This window comes from Ambystoma mexicanum, chromosome 6p (genome assembly GCF_040938575.1).
Source record: "Ambystoma mexicanum isolate Mex_15411 chromosome 6p, UKY_AmexF1_1, whole genome shotgun sequence".
Classification (NCBI taxonomy): domain Eukaryota; kingdom Metazoa; phylum Chordata; class Amphibia; order Caudata; family Ambystomatidae; genus Ambystoma; species Ambystoma mexicanum.
The window spans coordinates 1,001,520,393-1,001,544,183 of NC_090935.1; the positions used below are offsets into that span (position 1 = coordinate 1,001,520,393).

General features: G+C 44.6%; 1 protein-coding gene across 1 annotated transcript in view; it reads left to right on the top strand.

Moving 5' to 3' along the window:
- Window positions 1-23,791, top strand: part of MEGF10 (multiple EGF like domains 10) — a 373,462-nt gene that overhangs the window by 135,745 nt on the left and 213,926 nt on the right. The gene's annotated exons all lie outside the window — the stretch shown is intronic.

Genomic DNA, 23,791 nt, shown 5'->3' on the forward strand with positions numbered 1-23,791 from the left:
AAAAAAGAGGGGCACATAAGAAGACGTTTGCTTAGACTTACATGGAAAGCTCCAGAAAATAAATTACTGCATTCGTCTATTTATTTATTTTATTTATCATTTGTAAGGCGCTTTATACAACAGAATTGTGTTTCAAATTGCAATGTTTCAATAAATCGAAGCAATTTGCATGCATTTTGTTATCCACGTTGCTTCAAGGTGGCTCCCCTCTCACTCATTTCTCGGCAACAATACATTACAGCAAGGTACAAGCAATGCATCACAGGATCAATTCCTGTCACAGCCGATATCGACTCATTTAGGGAGCAATTGTATGTGTGAACCACAGTATGCTATGTGTATATTTGTTTAAGGTTCTATTGAGCACAGACCAATACAGGTGCACATATGATGTACAGTGTCTACGGTAGGATGGCCAGACAGCTGGTTTCGAGGATATAGACCTGTTTTTTCACAACTTGTCCACCTGTCACACTCAGATGTCCCCGTTTTAAGCTGAGGCTTTAAAGCTAAAGCTTAATTAGGTCCCTTTTCTGCACAGGACGAGCTATAGCACAGGACACAGCCTACACAGCCTACAGGCACCGTTCCCCTGTCAAATTTAGTAGGGAAATGACAGCCAAGTGTACATCAAGGCATCTCAGAAGGGGGAGGGCAAAACCTTCCTCCTGCTATGATCAGCCTAATTAACTAATAAACGCTCCATGGATCCGCCCTGCACTTTTGTTAGCTCTGCTGGTGGCAGCTTTGCATACTAATCAGAATGAATTCCTGTTCACAGGACTAACAAAAGACAGGAAAACCCCAATAACCTTTGACATGCATCTGTGTCAACCTGAAGCCAGCTTCTGCCTCTTACCATCAAGGGCAGTGAGCTGTCATGACTGGGAAAAACTGTTTACAGTAGTCATTCCCGCAGGGACACCCCGTTCAGAACAGACCGAAAGATGGGTGGGACTTAGTATTACATGTTTTCACCCCTTTATTGTTTGTGTTGCAGTGCACTCTAGTTATGATCTCACGCATACAGGAGATTGTTGGTGGGTATCCATGATTGGTTAATTAAAGTAGGCTCAGCCTACACCAATCACTGAGGCCCATTTGGCAGATCATCTGAAGGCTTTGCAAGGAGTAACAAGAATAACTCATTTGGACCCTGGCTGTAGGTACATTCTGTCTTACAGCTTCTGCCAGTGAAGGAAGGCCAGGATTTCCAAAGAGGGAAGCTAGATTCCTCCCCTAAACATCTCACAGGGAACAGAGGGAGATACTGAATTCAGAGAACCCTCCAGCAGCTCCAGAACTGGTACCTAGCCAGTACACAGTGTGTACTGCTAGGCTCTGCAAGGAAGCATCCTAGGTGGGAACTGCCAGAGAGTGTCTGAACCAGAAAAAGGACAAGGCAGTTGCCTGCAACACTCTCCTCAGCTTTGGGCTGTCCACCTTAAAGAACGACACAAGCCCAGTGAAGAAGCTAGCAGAAGTGCATCGACAAGCATCTACCAGCATCTGTCTAAATAACATTTTTGAGCCAGTTGAGCCCTTCGAGCTGCAACCGACTGCACCGCTGACTGTTGTTACGCCACAGCTGCTAACTCCACCTGAATCGACCTCGACCAGTGATTCAGACCCGGCAACCAGCACTCAGACAATGATTCCTGAAACAAGCCACCAAAAAATGCCAGCCTGCAGCCATCCGTCCAGCCTTGCTCGCCGAGCTGCCTGATACTGCAGCTGTCTCCTGTCTTCAACTGTCGCAGAAGCTGCAAAGTGCCCTGAAACCGACTCGACACTGTCGAGCACCAATAACTTCTACAAGGACAAGGTACATTGTGGTTCTGTGCCAATGGTCCTTCTCCGAAGGCCCCTAGTGACATTTTCCGACCCATTGCTCCCTTTGTGTTGAAACCAAGTATCCTTAAACTATTGGGATTAATTACTTTACCAACTACCCTGTTGTCAGTATCCAGAGTGCATCCCTTTTCCTTCTTGAAACTATCTGTCCTCTGTATTTCATTACAGGGTGGGTTGTATTTTGTAGTGTGCTAGAACTGTCTGTTGTGATAATAAAGTAGATATTTTTATACAACCTTGACTGGACAGTCCCTATTATCATTGGGTAATAATTGTATTTTCACTGTGTTGCAACTAACCATCGATCCACGACCTTGTGGATATAAGCCTACTGTTCTGGCCTCGTTACCAAAACTGGACAAGGAGGTTTATAATTTGCTTGTGTTTCCAATCTGTTTGGATCCCTTCTTGGGTACTAGAGGTGTGGGCTGATTGATGGTTTACAAACCAATATTCATCCCTGGACCATTGATGCCACGGAAGTTGATTTGTCACAGCCCCTGAATCGTCAGGGAGGTGTAAAATGGATTGGTCAAGGGTTGCAATTGGTACCCATTCGTTGCATCGTAAAGCCAGTGGACTCAATTGAAAACACTGCACTTTACCCAACATGACCACTGACTTTTTAAAGTAAATATTTCCTTTGCTCTTACTAGTTGGTGTGGCTGGTTGTTTGTACTTTTTATTCACTGTTTATTAAAATGTGCTAGTCTCTGGTTACAATAGCGATTGCGTAAAAGAACCACACAGTGGTCCATCATATAGCTTGTCTCCAATGTTTCATGATGACATTTCCTGATATAGAATCGCATGTGTTGTCACTTTCGCTACCATTATGATTGCGTTGAAATTACGCCACTGCTTAGAAGGAACGGGTCAATCATTTTGGTAGGTTTACATGTTGCCAGAGGACCAATAGTGTTCAGTGATGGGGAAATCAGAGACGCTTTTTTGGGTACTTGGCCTCTTTGTTCAAGCAGCCTGGAGGAGCCCCTGTGCCATACCAGTCCTGTCACGTTGTTTTCGTATATATTGTGCAGACTTTAACCATTGCTTGTCAGTCACAGCTTTGCACCAGAGTGATCTACTATATCACCAAAGGCCTTTCACCCAGGGGCCATTCCCACACACCATTCTAACCATGGTCGACTCATACCACAGAGTTTTAGGCTTATGGTTTGTGGTACCATCCTAAGCGCCAGGCACATGGGAATGCTTCTCTACCAGGTTTCAAGTGGGGTCAAACCAATAGTCATTAACCGGGAAGACCATGCGGCATTGCAGCATATGTGATGCAAACCATGTGTATGAAGGTGCCCATGGGGCAGGGACGTCATTTCACCAAAATGCCAGGGGTAGCAGAAGTGACATCACATGACCCTTGACCTCTGATGAAATCACAGGAAGTGATGTAATTTGGCTCCACCCTGAAGTGACATCAAGTGACATCACCGGAAGCGATGGAACACAAACTTTCACCCCTTGACAAAACAAGAAGTGGCATCATTGTTCCTAGGTACACTACGATAAATATGGATACGATATCACTGTAATGTGATATACATTTCATACAAGAATGGATCACCATATGTATCGTTAATATCAGTGTGTATAGGCCTATATTACCAAATTACTGTGAATGCAAGCAGATGTCCAAGGCCAAACGATAATGATGTGTTATTACATAACACTTACGCTTAAGCACTTTATATAGAACAAATATACATACAATATCATACAACCAGTGTTGGTACTCATTTATAGACATCAGAAGGATGAAAGGCTGAGTTGGCAGATCACACACACATCACAGCAGTGAGCACTCAACCCACTGAGCTATCTTACCAGCTATAGTTAATTTACCTACTATAGTAAAATGAGCAATTACATGTCTGAATTTTTTCAAAGTCAGAGAGCAAATTACACTCTTTAGTGGATACCAATAAACTGGTAACTGAAATTTAACAGCAGGCCACTTCATCTGCAGGTCTGGTGCAAAGTTGGCCACGTGTCAATCCTGCGTGGATCTACTTTTCAGGCTTTAGAGGATGGCAAACATGCTATAACTGCAACTTTCTAAAAGCAAGATATGTATAGTTTTTGTCTGCATTGTGAATTTGAGGTGTTTAAAAACAGACTAAATCACTGACTCATCCCTGAAGTCTTCCTAAAATAAACCTTTAATGAGTCTAGTATTATTGTATAGAATTCCAGAAAGACTATTTGTTAGTCCTATTCTTTCTTATTTATGGCCAATGCTCAAAATTTTACACTTGTGGAACCCCCTGTTTTTTAAGAGGCCTGAACAAGAGAGCCAGCCACTCCAGAAACAAAGAGCCACATGGTTCTGGCCACAGCCCTGGACCTTCCATTTAAACAAAACAAACAAATAAATACATACTTTTCTTTTGGGGGTTAGCAAGGGAGACCACCGGGGTAGCAGAGGAGACCCCTGGCGGCCCCCAAATGACATCCCTGACATGGGGAGGGGCAGATGGTCGTGGTTGGCTTTACGTTTATCATTGGAATACAACAGTTCTTATCCGTCAACTGCCTCGAGCAAGATGTTCACTGTATCTGAAAGTGCTGAATATTCGGACGAACTATCAGCCTCTTGAGAAGGCAGAGGAGGAGTATGGCAGGAGAGATGATGGGTAAGACGTTGGTGGCTACGTGAGTCTGCCATTCGCTTTTGCCTCTTCCTCTTTTGCCTCTTCCTAGCAATCCCACGTTTGTTTTGGAAACACAAACCTCTCCGCCTCCTCTGTAGCCCCCCTTGCTCGCCCCCTTCGTCTTAAAGGCTCACAGAAGCGACTCTTTTTTTGGAACCACCCTCTCACATTCCCAGACTTCAGCAGGTGACAGCACTAAGCGGAAACCCCCGGTTCACACTGTATGGCTTGTGCAGTGACACCAGCTGTCTGTGTGTTATTTTCCAGACACTGGCCCACCTCGCTCTAGTTTGTGACCTTTTTGGCTAGGCGGCCAGCCCACTGAGTGTGGCCTTTTGGCACTACGGAAAATTATTGACTTTGCAAAACACCACTGTCTTTTTTTCCTGCTTGTCTTAATTGTGATTCTTTAATTTCTTTTTGTGTTAATTGAGACATGTGCTACCTTGCCATTTTTTAAGGGCTTGATGTTCGTCCTATTTGCATGGGAACGAATAATAGCCCATGAAATGGGAGCACGCCTTCGATGACTGTCGATTCCTCGCCCCTCTCTCTATTTCTGCATGTGTTCCCCCCCCCATATTTGTTATGGATGGATCCTTTCCTTTCTGTTCTTCGGTCACTGCGTGCACAATGCCCCTCTGTCTGCACTCTCACATTTTGGTGCAAAAAATACAGGTTAGTGGCTCTACGGCCAAACTGTGCTTTCTGTGCAGGAAGATAATTAATTACTGGAAGTTCAGACCATGAATTTGTTTTTTGTTCCTTTATTTTCCTCTCAATGTGTTCTCCTACTAAGGCTTGGTCAGAAGCCTGCAAGGCAGGGTATGTTTCTCTTAAGTTACTTGACAAAATTAATATTTATTTTCATTTATGTTGCCTTCTATTTCGAAAAGCAAACTAGAAAATATTCAAGTGTCGCCTGGAAGATCATTTGTGAATCAAAAAGTGATCGTTTTAAGTGTTTTTTTTGCACAAAAAAAGAAAGCTTTTATTTCACCGGCCCTCGCCTCAATCGTTTGTCTCTCTGGAAGATTACCCCAAGAACAAGGACCGTTGTAGGATTTATAAAAAGCTAACCTTGTGATATATTTGGATTTCCCAATTTGATCAAATGTGGGTGTGTGACCAAATGACTACAGGGATGAGTAGTGAATACAACTCTTACTAACCCCCACACTGCCACTAAACCAGTGGTGATCCCATTCATAAAGGTGAAACAGGCACATCCTGGCATATACCGCCTTCACCTCTTTATAGTAGCATGGGCCCAAGGCAGGCGTTACTCTTCAGGAGGGGTGTGAACTAGTGCAGAAGCAGAACAAATAACAATAGAACTTGTGGTACCAAAAAAGAACGGTCAGCCAAAGTTCTACAAAAACAGGATACTGTAATGAAACTCACAGTACAAACACACAAATCAAAAACACTATAACCACCCCTGCAAAGGAAGACAGATACTGGGTGGATTTGTAATAAAAAGGGAAACTCTGGGTCTGAAGACAGGAATGCATTGGCAGCAATTTCAGCAGCAATGTCAGTTCACTGAAGAAGTTTTTTTTAATAAAGGTAGAGGGCGGAGTCATGCTAGTCACAAGGGTCCTTTAGGGTGGGTCATGGTGACAGGAGCCCTTCAAATACCTTTAAATATGTGTTCTTGGGGATTAAATGCATCGAGCCTGGCTTCTAGCTGCTTTCAATGGATTGAGTCTGTATCAAAGTTTTTCCAGTCAGTGGTTCCCAATGAATTGCGGGTGTGGAGACAGTTAAGTCGACTTGTGGCAGTCCAGTGAGCAGGTTCTTGTGTACCACTAGACTCAGCCGCAGCAGGCCCTGTCCATCCAGCAGATCGCCCCAAATGTTTCCCCAGGGATGGCTAAGGGAATGTTCTTTTCTCTTCTTGGAGCTTTTATCTTCACCTCTATAGCAAAGGACTTTAGAGTAGACTGTACTCCCAACCAGATGCAATCCTTCTTCTTCACCTGTCCAAAGATGATTAAACAGGTGGTCTCACTGCCTTAAAATAGGTCATTTTCAACAGCAGACTGGTTTCCTTCTAGTCTTAATCCTGAGGGCTGTTTCAGAATATTCTGCCTGGTGATGTCATGCACAGAGAGCTTTGTCTGCAGGAAGCGGGCATGGGTACAGGACATTTGGGAGCCCTAGGAATTTCCAAAATGGTGGAACCCCTTTCTAACTGCAAAATCCTCTCCTTATTTACTGTACTCTGCCACCTTCCCCTGTCTTCCTACATGTTATGTTATGTTACTTGGCATTCATATAGCGCTCTATATATCATTGGTATGACCTCAAAGTGGTGGTAGGTTGAACGCCCTCGGGAACCGTAGTTCTTGTCAGTAGAGAGAGAATGTGTATAGGTGCGTGGGTGCACCAGATATGTGTGCAGCTTATGTAATTGCCTGGTGGTAGCTGCATCATAGCGTTAGGTGAGGTGCTGGAGAGATCAGTTGGATGTGTGCAGTTTGGTGGGTGGACACCCAGACTGGGCTCTGGCTGCGTTAGGCCTGAAGGACGTGTATGTGAGAGACTAGGACTGAATGTGCTCGGATAGCTGCGTTTTATTAGGGTGAAGAGGTGTTCATGGGGTAGTATTCATATGCGAACAGCTAGGAGTCTCTGTTAAATACCACCCTTGCATGATTTCTTCTATCCTGGCAGAGCCTCTTCCTGCCCCTGGTGTGCAGTTCCTCTCTTCCTGGGTCTGACAACCCTTTTTCAAGGAAGACAAAAAACTTTGCTGGGACAGATCCCAAGTGGTCTGTTTGGGTGGAGCTTCGCCCCAGTCAGTGAATGCACAAGAGGTCTTGACAGGAAGATCACTTTAAACCAAGGTAACAATAACACTACACCAAAACATGCTGTCTCTATAATGGTAGTGTCCTAGAGACCACCATGTTATAATCATATTGCCACGTTGCCAAATCACAAGGCAGGTGCTCAGAGTTGCTAGTTGAAAGGCTTAGCAGAGGTATGGGTGTGTAATATGCCTTTTTAATATGGCGCATTATCAAAGGGGGATCTGATTAGCAGACCTCACTTTCAGAGACTGAGCTACCAGCATCATTTTATTAGTGGAAAAATAAAAAAGCTGAGGCTGTTCAGCCCTCACAGATGGCATTTTGTCACAGAGTGTGTGTTCCTTTTTTGTATTTTCTAGAACATCAAAATGCACATGAAACTCTTTTCCTGCGTGCAGCATACTCCATGATGCTATTTTGAGGATTTATGTTGTTGCTTGCAACCGCTGAGAACTGCTTTTCAAATCATGTGTTTTGATCAATCTGACAACGTGAAATCCACAGTGAAAATATTTAGCTTTTGGCTTTTGTCTGTAATCAATCAGTGTTTACTGGAATGCTGTAGGGTCAGGTTTCATTCTGTAAAAAAACATGCAGTGACTCACTTTAAGAGGGCAGGGACATGTAATGTCATGTGTCGTATCATTGGGGCTGGGGGGACAATGGTTATGCCATAAATTTGGTGAAATGATGTCACCACATAGCAAGTGTCCTTCACAGGCACTTGTTACATAGATGCTTGTCTGTATATCATTTTTGTCAAGCTAGCCAATTGCATCGCTCTGATAGTCCTCGGGAATGCTGAGTACAGCTGGCAAGGAGACACAGGAAACGCCTGCAAGTATTTGGTGATACATGTATCCAACCAATAACATAGTGTGGGACTTCTCCCTGGCGGGGGAGGGGATTCTGAGGGGGGAAGACCCTTGACCATGGTGTGCCGACAAGGACAGGAATTGACTGCACAGTATCCAATTGTACTCTGTAAACACATATTCCCACTGTGACTACGATGAACCCAGGCAAACATACATTACACTTTTTATCCATCTGCTTCTTTTTGCCTATACCTTCTCACCCTACAACCCTCTGGGGTATGCTCCCATATAACTCTTATCACAGGGTTGGAAAACCATTGGGTTAACAGACCTGGGTGGACAGCACACAGACGCCGGTGCTGGGGTGCCATTCACTTGTAATGCACACCCAGCTCCGGCCGGACGCTCACACGGTGGCATTTGGCTTGATCAGATCTGCTTCTGACCCGAGAAAACGTCCCATTGATGTCTGGTCATGCCCACAATGTGTACCTCCTCTCAAGCCCAGTGCTGAGCCTGTCTAAAAGTGCTGACCCCCATTTGGTGTGCAGGCGGGAACCCGAATCTCAAAAAGGGCATCATCAAAGTTTCTGAGATTAAGGCGTGTATCCGCTGCTTAGAAAAAGTGGCTGGTATGTGGTGTGTCAGTGGTCGTAATGTTTCTTATATTTCTATCTCTTCTTCCAACACTTTCACTTGGCAACCTGAATGTTTTCTGATAATACATTACTCGTTCAGCATCCTGGCCTGTCAGAAATTAATCCTGCACGCTGTAGTCCAGTAGAAATGAAAGAGATATCACTGCCATAGACATTCTCTTGCCCCAGGCTTTCCTTTTACAAATCACGGGGCTTCGGTGTTCAAGTTAACCAAGACAACAACACCAGGAATGTTCCAGTTTGTGAAATGAAAGTCAAGCACCGGAAATTGGTGCCTTAGGGAAACTGTGTCTTTTAGTCACCCTATACTATTGTGAAGATCCAAAACTACGCAACATGAGGGACATACAGAGAAGATGCGATTGCCGACCCTGATTGGACCGGATAGTCCCTTTTGCTTGCGATAAGACAACGCTGCCATACAATAAAGCACAGTTCTGAAAGGGGCTTTAGAAGCGAAGGGTGGGTGTTCCCTGGGAGCATTTGCATAACCACAGCCTCCCTTTGTGCCTGGGCCCCGGCATGGAATCGTCTGGCAAATGTTTTGTACGTGGTGTGTGGCAGGTCCCATGGAAGCCTCCTGTCTTTACTGTTTCCCAAAGAGTTGAGATCTCCGAAACTCATGACTGGAGGAACATCCTCAGAAAAGACATGAGCCATAATGATACAAATCAAATGCTGTGAGAAATATGATTGTGTTCTATTGCAATGTAAGGGGCTAGCAGTAAGACTCAGACACAGTGTCATCTTAAGATTTAGTTTTAAACTTGTAAAAATGATGAGAGGGGTTGGGGAAATCATATCTATCCCTAACTCTATGAGGTTTCACCTGCCTCAACAAAACTAAGGAACGTCATTGTCAGTGTCAGAATGTTAAACAAACAAAGCGTATTCAGTCCTGTGTCCAAAACCCTAAAATTATCCTTACATTCTAAGCTAAAAACGTAGTGAAATGGGGATTTCTTTCAGCTATAAACGTTTAGCTTATTCTTGAAGTTCCAAACATAAAGTTCAAAGATGCAAAAATTGAAAGAAAACAAAGTATCACCAGGAAAGGGGATTCCCTGCCCCTAGATTTCTTCTAGTGATCTTGATATTATTTTATCACAATGCTCACATACTTCTCTTGAATTCTCAAAAGGGCCTGAGTCTTCCCTTATCTGATACACACTTTCACATACAGGGGTGCTGACCCCTGAGCTCTCTCAATCCTCCTGCCTTCCCCTGGTATACTCTCCTGCCAGGGTATTGTTTCTTGCTCCTGAAGCAAGGGGGATGGACCTAGCCTTTTTTATCCTTTATCCTTGTTACCCCAGGTTTACTCGCCTGCCACAGTGTCATCACTTTCTTGTGTGGGTGCGAGTCCCAAACTCACTGGTTGACTGGTTCACCAACCTGCCAGGGCTTCTCCACTTTTGTTTCACTTTCTCTTTTATCCAGCTTGCAACAATGTTCCAATATCGGGTCAGTGACTTTCACCGCCTTTATATAGGCTTTTGCCTTTAACACTGGTGGTACTTGCAATGACTTCACTGTCTTCACTCAGGTTCTTTCTCTCAGCCATGTTCGTGTCAGAAATCTTCAGCGTTCCTCATGTTTCACAGCGTCTGCGCTCCCTGTCCATCGACTGGTCTTGCGTCCGGCGAGTTGTTTGCTTCCCCCTTCACCTTCCTCTAACTGTGGCAGCTCTGGCTGCCCATTTCCGAAAAGCGCAGAACTTCTCCTGATCTGACTCCTCTACACACCATGCCTGTTGGCCTCTGCACTGCACTCTGCAGCCTGCTTGCCTTCGGCATCCTCCACAGTGACAGCACAAGTCACTGCCTGTCCAGTTACTGTCTCTCTCGTTCTCCTGGATTCCGTTCACCTGTGTTTCTTTTGAATGTCCCAGTATTTATCTGCAGTCTCCAATGACTAGAACGTGGTGTTGGTTTACTGTGTTCAGTAGTTCTCATTACTCCATCCCTCTTCCTTGTCTCAGTGCACAAAAAGGGGGTGGGTGGGAATGAGGTTCAGGGCTATGAAAACCTGGGAAATCACAAAGGTACATGGTTGTCACTGAAAGGTATAACTGAAGGTTTATTTTGACTTAGTCTCTTTCTGTCTCCCTGGAGCTTTTCCTCTCCCATGTGGTCCTCTCGCAGATAGTCACCCCTAGGGTCATATTCAGGTAGCTTCTGCCTTTCCCTGGCCACATAAGAGGCTTCCTTCCAGGGAATCAGTGACAAAGTTGTCAGATTTGTCACAGCAAGTAAAGATAGAAGAAAGACTTTGTGTGTTGCATGCACTCCAGTCATAAAACATCAACGATTTTGCTGTACTACTAGAAGTAGAAGTTGGTGCACTTTTGAAAGGCCTAGAACTGACATTCCATAGCAGACATATTTAGAGCGTCGAAATCAGCACAACGTTTTTCTCTAGTAAGCTCATTTACTGTTTAACATCAGAGATGTGAGTCAATTTCACCACACAAGGCACATTGCCGTTGTTAGAGTCTATTCGTTGACATACAAGATAAAATGTTTACTGCATGAGCCACCGGCATAGCAAGAAAATGTGACGCATCAAAACATTTGACAATCTGGGAAGCACATAAGGTTTTTTTTTCTGCATCTGATCGCATGCACAAACAATTCACCTCCAATCCTTCAAAGAGACTGAAACGTAACCCTGCATGTGTATTGTTTGCGCCGCTCATGGGTCAAAAAGCTTTCACTGAGTAAGAAAAAGGAAAGAAAAGAAAAAAAGCCCAGCTCCTGAATAAAAAAAATCCTTTTCTTTCAGGCACAACAATGAGGGGGAATGGAGACTTGCCACAGGGTAGAAAGCTTGCAATTTAGCCAGAGTATCCGGCGCCGACAAAAGACGCGAAAGCAAATCCAGATTTAATAGGACGCGTTGTTTTTTTCATCTTGAAAGCACTAGGCACTTTTTTGCCACAGACGCAGTTTTGTCTGCTTGCTTTCCAAATGCAGGCCCTCTTACTCACATACAAAGCATTCTTCTTCAGGGTAATTAAAAGGGATTTTGTTTTGAAGTGTCAGACTTGATGCCGCTCTTCCGGGAAGAGAGTGGGGCGTGTCCATCAAATGGCAATGTAAAAACATGAAAAGCTCTAGTCACTGTTGTAAGGACAGGAAATACCATTTGTCAGCTCTGCTCCACGTTACTGCCCATCACACTCATACCCCCCTTGATAACATTGGTACGGCAGAGGGCGAGCGTCGGGATCTTTGAACAGTTTGGGCTCTGTCCATGCCCTAAAATCTAATGGCATCAGAGGACTTCACGAACTTTGAATTTACAAGAACATGTCGTTTGCAGTGGATCCTCTTTGATTAATTTATTTAAAAAAATAATTGCTGGGCTCACAAATAAGGGCCAGGGCTGAGCCCTGCCAAACACCACCACAAATTAAGCACTCATGCTGATCCACTGGGTTTCCTAGCCTATTCCCATTAAAAGAGCATTTTTGAATCCATGACAGACATAGCAGTGTTGAGGCAGATGGGTATAAAAGCAAAATGCCTCAGGTATCATGTCATTTGCACAGCTCATAGGGCGTATGGAAGCATGCCCTTGGGATGGGAAGCATACCTTATTGAAAGAAATGCCTTCTGACAGCAGGCAAGGGCCAGAATCTATATATCCTGCACACAGGTGCATTCTCGGCTCCCAAAAAGGATGCTTACAGGAAAAGTGTTGCTGTTCTTTCATCAGGTAGAGCGCCACTAAAAAGCCTCTTACCCCCATCCTCGGTGGCACAGTGCACTCTGCGCAAAGGCTATCTGGGGGAACCTCGGAGTGAGTCACTGGGATGTTTCTTACCATGTCATCATGGAAGAGCCAATCACTGCCTTCCTCGTGACTAGTCTTCCCTGCGAGAGCTTGGCTTCTTCAGCCTCTTTGAGCTTGGAAAGATCAAGGATCAGGGCGACAGCTAGCATCCACCACAAAATCAAGAGCGGCAGCAACCAAAACACAAGGCTCTGTTATGGCTCTCTAGCATGGCAGGGTGCTCCTTTTTCGTCATAAGTGTTTGAGAGGAGAGCTGGAATAATGGGTGCTTGCTTTTGGCCTTAGCCTGGTTTGTGTGGCTGGAGGCAAAGCTTGTCCTGCATGCCAGGCTCTTCTGGTGGGGTATGTGTTTGCAAAATGGTTTCCTAATAGTTCTATTTTTGTAACTGTCGCTAAATTTACCTGGGGAGCCGAAGTGACCAATGCGTTTCTAGAATTGATTGAGATCGGCCAAGGAAAGCAGATTCCACCTTAGTCTAGTGTGGAGAAGGACAAGAGGCCCTCGAGTGCAAAGTTCTCGGGAGAGAGCTCCCCAAAGTACTGGATACATGCAAGAGAGTGAGCGAAAAACACAATGGCGCGATAGGAGGACAGAACACTCAGAAGAACCAGGGAGAGTGCACAGACTGTATGAAGCAATGAATAGAGTACAATGTGGCCCAAAAGAGATCATAGAGGAAGCCACGTTAGTTTGGCGAGAAAGTGAAAGAGGTCCAAGGCTTCTATTCCCATTCAGAGCTTGTTGCGCAATTGCTTAAGATTCCCTTAGGAGCGTGAAATTCTCAGCCTTCTCTTACTATGGGCTAATAGGCAGCTTTCCACAATGAAGTGTATATTATTTTTTACACGAGGGAGTTCCTCCAGTGATTGCTAAGCTAGTCCAGCTCTGTCAATAGGATGAAGACAGGTTTATTCCAGTCCAAATGTGATGACACAGGGTTGTGGGGGATTTCATAGTACAGATCCTTTGATTGACTGAACTCCAGTTTTAGGGCTTTCAGCAGGCTCATCATTTCACATGAGGCTTTGCTGGTGGTGGAGTCTGAAAATCTATTCCATTTGTGTTCTGAACTCCACCTGTGGGAACTTCCCATTCTATTTTGATCACTTTGTCTGTGGTCTGAGGACCACTGAGAAGCTTGTCATGTGACCTATTTTCTGTTTCCTTTACTGCCCGCTCAAACGGCAGCTCCCAGTGTAGCCCTTCTGCCATTTCCATAGGTGGTGAAACCAAAGGTGCTTAGCATTGTTGGCCTCACAGTATGGCTGAGGGAGAATGTGAGCTTCCACTGAGTAAACAACAAACATACAATCTAGTTAAAACAGAATTATGTTAAACTGGACTCGCTATTAAATATTTTTGTGATAACTGTTTTTGTCTCTTATTTAGAAATGAGCAACTAAAGGAGTAGATGGTTGCCAGCCTGACGCTAAAACCAGGTGTTGGTAATCAGCACAAACAGAAGACAGTGGGTTACACCAGTCACTTGCGAGCAGGGGTGGACTGGGAGCAAAAGAGTCCCTGGAAATAATGCTCACAGTGGCCCCAAATTGCATATTTTCAGCAAGCCCAACTCTTTCCTTATGGGAAAATGTGGAAATACCACACAAAAGAGGTCCAGGGTGTAGCACCCTACCAGAGTTCCCTATAGGCCAGTCCACAGCTGTTTGCCAGGCATCGCTTCAGATGTGATAGTGATGTCATAGGAAGGAACAATTAAATATAGGACACAATCCAAACAGTGCAGTGAAGAGAACTCCTTAACTTTCCTCCACTTGGAGGGTAAACACACACGCACAACGACCTCTAACATCATATTCACTTGGGGCGGATTAACTGCCAGAAACCAACCGTATTTGCCTCTTGGTGGTCAGACCATCACGGCAGAAAACCTGTATCATGCTCTTTGGCAAACTCGTCTAGCATAACTTTGAACGTACTCGGTGCTGTTTCAACACACAAACGCCTGAAACCACTCACCTCTGTACAAAGGGCCACAAAGGGAACAGAAAGGCACATACGGGAGCAGACATTTACAAACCTTTAAGGGTGCAGCGCATTTCATTGTAACCATCTGCAACTAACTGGTCCAAGCGCAGTCATTTGCTGATATGATGCTGGAACCTGGTGACATTTGAGCATTGTGATTTTGGGAGCCTCCCTTTAATGAATCATTGTATGTGCACATTAGTGCAGCTTCATGATCTTTCATTCCAATTGTGCTGCCCCCCAGACTATATTTTCCTGTGGAGTTATCTAGCGGGTCCCACAATCCCCTCTGCTTCCACACCTCCATATCAGTCCACTTTGTGATCTCTCAAGAATGTCAGGTGGGAAACCAGTATTCATTATGAGCAGTTTGCTCGTCCCATATGTCATTTAAAAAAGTAACTATGCCCCAGAAGTATCCCATTCAGAAGTGACCTGTTCCCCTAGAACAAAATTGCCTGTAAGTGAAACCTTTCAACCGGAAGTTAGTGATTTAAGTGTCAATGCTGCTAATCAGCAGTTATGTGAATTACATTATTTAATGCTAAAGGTGCGGGGACGCCTGCAAAATAACTCAAACTGAATTTAATAAACCGGCAGCCTTTCAATATCCCATCACATGTTGTCTTGCCTTTTTTGATTCACTGGGTTTTGGGGGATGGACATTCTGGGTTGTCATCACTATGTGCAGTTTGCTAGTCCCATTTGTTGCTATGTGGTCCCCTGACCAGTGAAAGTTGAAGAGTGGGTGAAGACTATCTGCGATAGAGATCCCACCACAAATACACGGAGATAAGAGTCAATGGCTCTTTCAAAGAAGGCCTTGGCTTACCTATTTATAGTAGCAAGGCTGTATGTGAGGGAAGACTCGAGGAATTGGAAGCGCTTAAGCAAAATGGTAACAGTTAACAGCTAAAGCAATTATTGTACAGACAAATAAGTCACAAATAGAGGAGATTTGTATCACTTAAACATTCTAAAAACTATAGGGATGCTGCAATAATAAAAATAGAACAAAAGAATCATTCGCACCCAGTGAAGGGTCCTCAATCAATCAAGTGGCTGGAAATGAAGGCAAGAACTTCCAGTGTCCTGCATTCCACCAGTCACATTAGCCCTTTCGCTGGCTGCTGTTATATGTTTTGGGCTCCTTGGCCCCCGGCCCATACATCAGCTCCCCTGCCCCACCCCACACCCTTCCCAACCCCCCAAACCTAATGAACCACCACTTACATGCTGGCCTGGGGCTCCCGACTCTGGCTATTGTGCTCCTTCCCGTCAGGCTGTCATAGAACTAAAAAAGGGACTTGGTTCCTTTTCTATTTGCTATGGCAGTGGCCATTTAGTTTTTCTTTTTTTCCACTGGAGATGGGGCACATTCCAGCCGCATGAAGCCCATCTACCAGCCAAAAAAACAACATTAAAATATTCACACCCGGATGGAGCCCTGGGGTGTGAATAGCTATCGCCCCCTCGTTTTGGGTGTGTACAGGGCTAGTAATGACCCTGAACCCTCACTGAAGCACAAGCTTCGCTCGTGTCTACCTAGTCTTGGGCTGGCAGGCCGTTAGCATCCCTGTATGCAATTGATCCAGGGGGGATAACTTACAAAATTGTTCTTCTATTGGAGTTGTGGGTATAACTGCAGACACAGTAACTGTCAGGTAAGATTTTAATATTTGGATTAAATCTTCCTGACCTCTGTCAACCCCAGAACCTTTTGCTCGGACTTGGCGATTATTTTTCCTTGTCCCTAGGTGAGTGGGAATCTTTTTCCCCTCTCACCTAGTCTTTTACTCTTTTTATGGGTGACCTTTTTATGTCTCCCCATAGCGTATGATTGGAGTTATAGTTTCATATAACCTTTGGGCTGATTGAACTACTGTTCCCAGGGGATAAAGTGGGATTTACATTCCCTTTACATTTTATATGGTGATCCAGCACAGCCCACCTTATGTGGAGTGCTGGGGAGATACACTGTATCCCCTTTCTCACTTACCTGTTAACATTTATGTTATAATTTCTAGTTAACGTGAATGGCAGATGGCAGTGAAACTTCTTTGATGACACTTAATCATTATTACTCAGGCTGTCAAATCAGCTGTGATAATGCAAAGGAGGGTCATCATTGGGGTTTCCTCTGCCATCGTAGGTGGGAAAGATCCTGGTTGAAGTTTTGTCTTTTTCAGGAATCCATTGTATTCCCTGCTGAGGCTCCAGAGTGTCTGTGAACGCAGGAAGCGAGGGAGGATTCCAAAACTGTGTTGCCCTTTGTCTTTCACCTTGCCTGAAAGGATCCGGTTTCTACTGGGGAGCAGGTTGTCCTAATTGAACAGCAAGACCACCCCTTTCGGTAAACTGCAGGGAGAGTTTGCAGAATTTGTGCTGTAGTTACTTATACATCGTCCGATCCTGGAAGCTGCTGACAAGTCAACCACTGGAACCAAATCCAAAGAGGAAGATGAAGAAACGATGACTGAACTATTTCAAACAGCTGGAGAGCATGCTGTGTAACCGGATCCTGAAGTGTAACCCTTTCTTCCAAGCAACCTGGGGCTTCCGAATGCGACTACTCCTACACAGAAGCTGGTGAGATCCACTAGTCTTGAGAAGGTCTGAAAAACGAGCCATCCATCGATGTGCTGTGACCTTGCTGCAAAATGCCAATACCAGGGGACTTCGAAGTCTGATTCCTGCTGACACTTTTGTGGACTCCTGCTGGACCTCCAGAGACAAGATTCAAGTCCCTGAAGTCGCCTTAGCAGAGTGCAGGTCCGAGAGAGTGAAGAGAATCCAACCAGCGATATTCATTCTTCATCAGGTACCTGTAAAAGGGTGTCAAATTCACAGAACCATGAGAAGTGAAGAAGAATCCTTTGTTGGAAGCCTCCCCCCTTGATGACTGCTACCTGTTTCGCTTCAGTGGCCATTTCTTCAGTCTCCAGACCAAGAACCCAAGGACCGGGCTCTGTGCTGCTGCAACCTGAAGGCATCCACCCAGAAGCTCTTCTTTTCTGCTGACGTACTGTGTTGGCTTAGGTAATACTTAAGTCTTGTTTAAATCCTGTGATGCTAAGTGGGTGATTCATGTGGTTGGGAATTTGCCCATAGCATTCACCCAGGCCTAATGCTGGAACACATATAGGGAGCCTTCTGCGCAGCCCCTAACCACTTCCCTAACACTTTTCAACTACTTACTTGTGTGAAGAGATCTCCTCCTCTGGAACTCTAACTTTCCTGCAAATAAACCCTATCCTGACATGCCTACAATTGGCTCCTAGACCACTAGGGTCCCTCTTCTGCCACTGGAACCATTCTCTTCTTCAGGATGCTATTACTCCAAAAATGTCTACTAGAGCCTTCAGGTATGATGTTGTTACAAAGCCAGCCTTTTTTACACAAACATTTTTGTGAAACATTTTCGGGCGAACAAACTTATTGTAAAGTATGGGGGGTGTAAGGGGTAGGAGGGTGTGGGGAATATGGACTAGATAATAATGAAGGGGGTTGTTTCTGCTGAAAATATTTGGCTAAAAACACAGCAAAACTAAAACTGCTGATGTAAGGACATAGACCCAGCCTTGCATAGGCCGCGCTGCATAAATTCCTTCTCCTTCAGGACCATAGAGTAAGCATGGTCTGGGCTGTGGTCAAAATGGTCCAAGTCAATTTAATGCTGACACCACTGCATTAGCTACTGGTTAAGCAGAACCTGGACCAAGATACTTACCCTTGTGCACAAATCACATCCTTTCCTTTAGGTTAGCGAGCATGGACAATGAGAGCAAACAATCTCACAGTATTTGAAGGATACTCACCCTCCCCCGTCCCAAATGTACTGGCAAAAGAGCACTTTTTCTGGATGGGCCCTTGCTAGGTCCCTTAAGAGAACTTGGGCTCTCTTGGATGAATGCCTGCCTATTCCTCGCTCACCAACCTTGGTGGTGTGTGCTCAGTTTAGACAATAGCCATACATTAATGCCCACACGCATTGCCCCCTGAGGAATTAAGGTACTCGTAATCACCATCACTTTGCCATAACCGGTAAGCCTGCCTTTTCTGACCAGTTCTTTATTCGCTTAGAACAACCAACCTCTCTGGTTCTTAGGAAAAGGCACCTTGGAATTTGGCTAGGTTTGGCTTGGCTCAAGGGTCCTTCCTCAGATCCATTTTTTTTCCATAGGGCCCTACATTCTGTTGGAGATTTGTGAGCTTGAGGGATCATTGATTTTTCAGAACATAAACCCAAAAGTCCCTAGGTGAGTGGGACTTTTAGCCGACAGGGGGATCAAGCACCAATGACTGGTGAATGTTCTGTTTGTGGCTTCACTCACACACGCACCAGGTGGCTCTCATGCAGGCTCAGACTGGCCACAGGGAAATAGGGCTATCCACAGTAAAATCACCCAGGTATCAACAGCTAAGAATGAGTGCAATCTTCTCTGATTGGCCGACCAGTGCCGCTCTATGAACACTGATCTGAGGGCACAGGACAGGGAGGTTGAATTGAGCCTCACTGTCTACTTAGTGCTAGGCCTCAATGCACCCTCAGCCTCTTTGCAAACCTTGGCAATGAGGGTGCCAATCGTTGCCAACAGTGGAAGGGATTATTTTCATGAGGTTGAAACTTTCCAATCAGGATATGTTTTGGGCATGCCCGTATTTAAGGGAAGGATATCCAAGCAACCACTTGTGCCACGGGGCTTTCCTTGCGGAAATAGAAGTTGGGATGGTATAGATGTTCCTGAACATGGACACCACTTGGTCTAGGGCTGTCCCATTTCCTTTTTCCTAAACCGTTATATTGCATAAGCCCCAAAAAAGCTGCAAGGAGAATTACTTTCAATGTAATTATGATCCGAGTTGAAATTCCTAACTATGCATGGAACGGGGGAGCCATCCTGCCCACCGTGAGGATCAGACTGGCCTATAGGGCAATAGTGCGATGCCAGAACCAAAAACGCAAAATGCTAGTTTGGGCCCGTTTTTTGGTCAATGTGGGCCAGTTTGATGAGTTACTTCACTATGTGGCTAGTAGTTTTGACCATTGTTTCTGAATAACAATTCTTTAAATACACAATTTGCATTACATTTTATCAACAAACTCTCCCCTGGGTACTATTCAAACAGTCTGTCACAAAAGGAATGAATTGCCATTTGCAACTGTGGGCCACTTTTTCATTGGTGCCCAAGACAATTATATGCCCCAGTCCGACCCTGCCCTCATGATGCACATTAAGGGCAAGTTTGCATGTATCAATCCTCCATGATACATAGAACGAGCTGCTTCCTTAGCTAATATGGGTGATCATGCTTATAAAACATGCATGTTAAATTAATTTCAAAATGCCAAAGAAGAGTTCTGTACATCATTACACTTAACAGGCTATTCTGTCGCTGTAACCGGACTGCATCACTCCCTCTAATAATGTATTACTATCGCTATCCAACATTTTATTCTGTGACGCAGTGTCCTTGGGGTGGGAAAGGTATCTATGTCATATATCTGTCAAAGCCCCGTGACTCACATAACTTTTTGTTTGTGGAGTGTGTGGGGCGAGGCGGGTGGGGGTTGTTCGTTTTCCCTCAGAATGAGTTCTCTAGTTTCTGCGCCCCCTCAAGTACCTGCTGCAGGACCAGCATCTGCATCCGGGAATCCTTGCAAAGATATGAGTCAACCAGCTGCTCTGCCATCTTGGCGGCTAAGGAGCTGTCAGAGAACTAACCCACAGTGCCATTGCCAACTGCGCTTATTTTTTATCACTTCGGCTCAGCATTCTATATCCATTTCAAAACTACGTTCTGTGTTAAATGCATTAAAATGGAACGGAGGGATTAAGCAATTTTCCCTTTGTATCAAAAATACATTTTTGTGTGATGCCAAGGGAACTCTGGGGGTTATGTTATGTTCTAATTGGTGAAATCCATTTTCTCTGCTGCCTTCAGTGACATTGGAGCAATTGTGTAACATTTGTTTTTGTACACAAAGGGCGCTATACAAGGCCACCTAGATTATGTTACATTACATTGTCTTGCAGTACATTAGAACTATAAAACAAGAGATGTACCCTTACTATACTTATGATGACCACAGAAAAACAAGAAGGACAGGTCAAAACAATTATTTGGCCTGAATTCTTGAACTGTTTATGAATATAGGAATGAGTTGCTCAATTCTAGCAATCACTAAAGAGGTTAGCCGCTGAATGCATATTACCACCCACTCAGGGGGTTATTTCTAAACATGCAAAGAAACAATGGATCATTGGTACAAACATTAAAAAATATATATGTAGGAAAACTAAGGGAATTAAATCAAATGTTTTTACTGCTGAATATGATAACAAAAGCAATTCAAAAAGTTCAAGGGTTACAAGTGCTTAGATACATTGGAAATAATCAGCAGATTGTGAAAAATATTGAAAACAAATGGTAAAAACAAATTACATATATCAAAGGTGAAATAAAACAACTCAGAAAGAATAGTGCTTCAGATTCAAATCACTAAAATACGTTTTGATGTTGTAAGAAAAGAAATATAAGTACATGTGCAATTTGCTAATGAATTCATTGCATCATGAGTCCCCTTATTTGGTACAATAGTTAATCGTTGACATAACAAAAGTTGTTTGGTGGGGAAATCAATAAATGATACAGGGTCTTTTGATGCAAGATATCTGATCGATTGCCGACGTGATTAAGTGCTGGTTGGTGACAAAGATTCCAACGAGCTGGAGTACAGGTTGACCACCGTTCCCTGTAATCTTCACGTTTCGGCGGTAGTAGATGGATGTAAAATCCGCCTTCATCAGGGCTCCTAATCAGGGACCTTGCCGGTGTGCATTATCTCAAGCGCATTGGTGCACCCAAACATTGGAAAGAAGGAGAACGGCAGACGCCAGGACTAATTGCACAGTTGCCAGACCAGAGTAAGGGGGAGCTTCGCAATTAATGCAGAAGTTCACAGGTAGTCTCGAGGCTTGTTTTTCTGTTGCATTTGGAGACAGGTGCTGTTCGCGAGAGGCTTTCCCTGTGTGTGAGTTGATCGCACTGACGCGCCTCCAGGAATGCGGAAGGGAAGGCTGGTACATTAGACCATGAGCCAGAGGTGGATCTTCAATGTTATTGAAATTCCCCATTGCCGGGTATACTTAGTCCCACTTTATAGAGATTGCAGTTGGAATATCAGGACAATGCTGCTCTCGCCAGTCCCCTTCCGCTGTTTCACACTCTCAGAGATTGGAACATCTAAAGACTCCAGACTGGACGTCTTCTAATCATCTGTAGTGGTTTTCCACATCTCATTGTGCACTACCTGCCCTGCTGTAATCTCATGACGGATGCTGATAAAGTCTTGCCATGTTTTTAGGTGCAGAACACAACAAAAACAGGAATTGACACTAAAGATGTGCTCCGAAAGACACCATTTTAGGTGGATAGCCTCTTCTCCTCTACCCCAGTAATGCCTGACTGCAGCCATTATCACTTTCAAAAGAAGGTGTAATTGTTTAGTAAGATGTCACTGCAGTCTCTTGGTTCCAAAAACTCCTGCGGAAGGGAGAATTGTCTGTATCTCCCCCTAGAAACACCTTCAATCTTCCATTTTGCTCTGACCTAAATGACAAAGTGAAGGTGTTGAGTTTCCCAGATGGCCCGAGTTCTTCCCACCTGTAGAGGCGGGTGTTCTGATCACCTGAATCCCCCCTTAATGGTTGATTAAAACCCACATGGGCATTTGTTAGGTTTCTGTGTAGAGCGCCGGATATCCAGGTTACGTGGCGAGAGGTACTCACCACAGACCGGGGCTCCTTGTTGGGGTAAGATGTGATAGTGTGAACCTTTACAAATTGAACACATCATCTACGGCACCCGCCACAGGAAAAATCCAACTTCTTAGAAGTCACCAGGCTCAGAAACTAGACACTGCGATGGGAAGACTAAAAAGAACTGATGTTCAGCTGCATGCTGCACAAAGTATTGTCCGAGCCTGGCCCGGATTACAAGTCCTTGCCGATATATAGGTTACTTTCCATCATTGCAAAATGCAACCAACTTTAAGAGACTCTGGCCCTTGGTCACAGAGTGTTTTCCTATGCAGTCTTACCATTATAAAATGCTTCTGTGGATTAGGCCCTCTCTCTCGCTCTCTCTCTCTATGTCTCTCTCTGTCTCTGTCTCTCTTTCTCACTCTCTCTGTCATTCATTCCTACTAGAAGGTTATGCAGAGAGAGGCAATGAGAGAGCGGGGCATGTTAGGAACACCAGTTGGATGGAGAGGCTAAACTCATAACCACAGAGGGGAGAAATAGAGTGTGAGGGATTCGACCATCTGCACGGGAAGAGTGTGCTCACCTGGGCTTTTTTTGTTTATTTAAAAGAACGAATGATGGGCGAACAACCTCTGAAAATATGTGGGGCCATTCCTGCACAAATTTTTCACGCTCACCGCACAGCAGAAACATAGTCATGTACTCTGGGAGGACACAGTTTACCAGTGCCACCCTCCCCGTCATGTGTAGCTGACACAAGACAGCCGTGGGTACATCAAAAACCTTTGGCCGTGGGCAGCCTGATTATAATTTCAAGGCCCCATGGGTTTGCATCTCCATTGTCAGACCTTGCTTGTGGCGGCGAATACTGAAGAATGTTAATTTGCAGACCTCAGAGAAGGCCTGGGTGCATGAAGTGACAATGGAGACCAGACGACCACACCTCTTTGTAATGCAATGTGTCATCTTGGTACTAACACCACTCCTTGTTATGAAAGGGCAGTGAATACCCTATCTGGAACCACTCCTTTCAGAGCAGAGAAGTATGTGAATTGTAGGAGACAAAAGTCTGCCTGCAACCCCCGACTCCAAAAGAGGCCCATGTTGTGATCAAGCGACGCATAGGGCTCAGTTAATTAGGGAGACACTTTGATGTACAACAGACAGGAAGATGGTTGGGACTTAGAGGTATATGTTGCCACCCTTCCCCTGTCTGTTGCCAAGTGCACTGGTTCTGACCTGAAGCATCACAGAAGATTGTTGGTGGAGACCTAGGATTGGCTCTCTTAAATTGGCTCTCTTTTGAAGCCCCGTTTGAATTCAAAAGACGACTGAACCCTCACTGATCTGATCATCTGATAACTTTGCAAGGATATGATATAATATGATATGATATGATATGATATGATTAA